Source organism: Littorina saxatilis, unplaced genomic scaffold (genome assembly GCF_037325665.1).
Source record: "Littorina saxatilis isolate snail1 unplaced genomic scaffold, US_GU_Lsax_2.0 scaffold_393, whole genome shotgun sequence".
Lineage (NCBI taxonomy): Eukaryota > Metazoa > Mollusca > Gastropoda > Littorinimorpha > Littorinidae > Littorina > Littorina saxatilis.
The window spans coordinates 46,154-50,000 of record NW_027126858.1 but is presented as its reverse complement, the minus strand read 5'-3'; positions in this window follow the sequence as shown (position 1 = coordinate 50,000).

Genomic DNA, 3,847 nt, shown 5'->3' with positions numbered 1-3,847 from the left:
TTTAGTTATCCATCTCCCCTTTTCCTCCTCCCCAAATCTCCCAGAGAGACACACCCACACACCCCTCCCATCTCCACCCACACCACATCAGTATTCTGTCAGTAGTAGATCCCTGTACTTCAAACAAAAGAAAGATGAAAGTAACAGTTGTGACTAGTATCCAAAGAGACACACCCCTCCCCCCCCTCCTCATCCCATCTCCACCCACACCCAAACAAGAGACCCATCTCAACTCCACCCCATTCTCCACCCACACCCAATCTCTCAAATCAGGAGTAGATCCCTGTACGCCAAACAAGAGAGCGATTCAAGTGGCGGTGGCGAGTCTCCACAGAGAGTAGTGTGCACGCATCGTCCTCCCATTCCGTGCCAGCTCCCTGATCCTCCCGGTGTCCCTCCCGATCCCCCTGGCCCATCAACACCACCGTTAGCCACTTTAATTAGCGCTCCCCTCGTCAGTTGATTGGGGTAAACAATGGTTAGGTGTACCTGGCTCGTGCGTCTGCTGTTGATTCAAACACTCACAAGGTCTCAGAAACAAAGGGAAGTAAGAACTCTTTTCACACAGACCACAACGCTAATTAAGTGCGTATTATACGGAACTATCGCCTCCTTGGGAGAACAAACCACGTTCATTAAAAATAAACCAAGTCCATTCTCATGTGTCCATTTCAATGCTTCGTTCTTCTGTTAGGTGCAAGGAGTTTTGTTCCGCATAACTCCGCATAACTCTCACTGACCTTTGTCATTTATATTGAGAACGCTTACTTCCCTTTGTTTCTTCGGTCCTGTCACAAGTGGTCGGCCTAACCTGGTTATGGTTCTGTGACCACTGACACTATTCTTACCGATCCTGAAGGTGCCAGAGTGTGTGTGGGCGTACGTACTCCTATGCTGGATCATTTCCTATTCAAAGTCAAACAAGGATCGACGATGAAGATATTATATACACCAAAAAAACAACCAAACAAACAAACAAAACCGGAATCTTTTGACGCTCGAGGATCAAGTTAAAGTTATAAAGCAGCAAAAGAGAAGCCGCGAGTGAACTGCCAAGCAGTTGCCTCCCTTGTGGTGAAACTCGCCCAGCAAATTCGCAATAAAGACGCCTCCCGTTTACGACCGATTTGTCAGGACATTTTCAAGGTCGTTAGTGGGAGGTTTTATTGAAGTGTATTCTTGCAAACACGCCAAGGTGTAAGTTGTTGCACTCTTCAAATGCACAAAATATAGTTGCACTATATAATAATTGTAAAGGCCTCTTCCTGTGGAAGTCTCAAAACAATTTGAAAACCTCATGAATCTGTCTTTAAAGCTGAGCCGGGATGGAGATTTGGTTGACGGAGCTGTGCTAATTTTAAAAAAAATGTGTAAAGGTTGACGCCTTTCCCCCTGACATTTTCAGCTTTTTCAAGATGCATGATACCCTTTCATGCCCGTGAACTCCCTAGCGAGTCTCCAAGTGGTGTTGTTTCAACAGTGCGCATGAATTAATTACTAACGGCAACACTAGGAGTCGCGGCGAGTCTTGTTTATCCAAGGCAATGTTTTACATTCCAAAGAGAATGAAGTTTGCACAAACAAGCAAGGACCCACTTGCTTCGGAAACGCGCTTGCAGCACTGGGAGATATCCAATTGCTTAAAGGTGCTGTCCTGTGCTCGTGCACACCGTGATGTTCATCGCCACATATCTGTCCGGGTTTTCACACGGAATAAGAGAGTCCTTTCGCCTCACACATATACTAGGAATCAGTCTATCTCGGTCTTGAATTTGACCTGGTTTTATGGCTTTGTTTTTTTCTTTGATTGATTTTGGTTTTCTATAAATTGTAGTTATAATATCAATATTTTAGGGGGTGGGGAGAGCGTCAACAACGTGGCTGCATTCTGTGGAGTCAGAAATGGTAACTAAAACTATAATCTGGCAGATTGACACAGACGTCATTTACGAAAATAATTAAACCAAAAATACCACCAGAGCTCCCCATAGTGCGCGTCCCTGCGTCCGATACGCACTAGAAGCCGAAATCACGTACTAGAAATTCATTGAGGGGGTCCCGGGACGCACTAAACATATAAAGAGCGGGTCAGCCCGGGACGCACTAAATTTCCGCTATCGTGCGTACCGTAGGTACTCTTTTTAGACTGTAGTCGTCAGTCAAGTAGCCTATAGTGCAAGCACAAATGCCAATTTCACGCCGGAAAGATATAGGGAAAAAAAAATTCCTATCACTTTATTCGCGATAAAAATGTGTTATATAAACACAGGGGGGTGGGGGACCATGGACTCTTGGGACCCTCTTAAACACCGCGTAGGGGGTCAATGGACCCTCTTAAACACCGCGTAGGGGGTCAATGGACTCTCTAAACTTTAAAAGTGGGGGTCCCGGGACCCTCTGGGACGGGCGTCCGTGGGGAGCCCTGACCACTCTACACAGAATGCAGCCAGACCGTAGATGTGTGGTATTTCTCCAAATGGTAGGATACTCTATTACATTGGAGCAAACGTACCCGTAAAACAAAATCCATACATTTACCGCTTCGGGGAAAAAAGAACACCAGAAAACAGCCAAACACCCGATTCGTTCATATTCAAGTGCAGTATACGTGTCCCATCTTCGAGGAAGCTTTTGCACGTTACGAAGCTCTACACACGGAGAGAACATTATTTGTCGCAGTATATTGTTACTGGTAAAACAACAAACCATGGCCATAAGCCATCTTTTTGACCTAGCGAATTCGATACATTCCGTAAATTTTATTTCATTTTGAGGGACGCAACCATATGGATAACAGTTACTGTTGACGGAAAGAAATCATTTGGGACACCGATCTTGAACTTTACCAAGATTGACTGTTTCAATGCACTGGTCCCGGCAGCTTTCAAACCAGAGAGTTAAAATGTATCAGCTTTTAGAGCAAAAACACAAAAACCAACTCTGGAGATTTTTAGGACTCAACGCACACGGAAGACAGAAAAGATCAGAGAGGAACAGAAAGGAAGGCTACTGCACGGCGCAGGAAAACATTGTGTCGTCTGCTTTCGAATTCAAATCACCAGAGACATGTGAATAAAAGAGCCAGCAAATGACACGCGCGCTAAACAGAGGGACCTCATCAAAGTTTGATTTTTGCTTTCAGCTCTTTTATTCTCGCTGGGGATCGGCTCGGCTTTTGGGAGGAAAACTGGCCAGCTCTTTGCCGTCGTTTGTCTTCCGCACGACAACCACTTGCATTAGTTTGATTAGCTGCTAGACTGTGGTGTCTAAATAAGCCCCTTCCTTCACACCACCACCCTCCGCCTCTCCCCCCCAACCCATACGACAACGCCCCCAACCCACCCCAACTCCACTGCCCTTCTCCCTTCCACCCCTATATCTGCCTCTCTCCAGTTGAGTAGGCCATTATTTGAAAGAGAGATCGAAATGTATTCATTTTGACTTAAAATCCTTTCACGAGTGTGTGTGTGTGTGTGTGTGTGTGTGTGTGTGTGTGTGTGTGTGTGTGTGTGTGTGTGTGTATGTGTGTGTGTGTGTGTGTATGTGTGTGTGTGTGTATGTGTGTGTGTGTATGTGTGTGTGTGTGTGTGTGTGTGTGTGTGTGTGTGTGTGTTTCCCCAGCTGCTACCTGAAACAAAAACTGTCAATACGCGCTGAACAAATACAACCCTATGCTCCACATCCCCCTTTGCACAATTCTGTGGATGATTCGCTCACTCTCATTCAGAACATACAGCAGAGGACACACACACACACACACACACGCACACACGCATACACACACACATGTCATATCATCTACCGAATAATTATATGTTTGATTATTTACACAATCGAATATCAATGG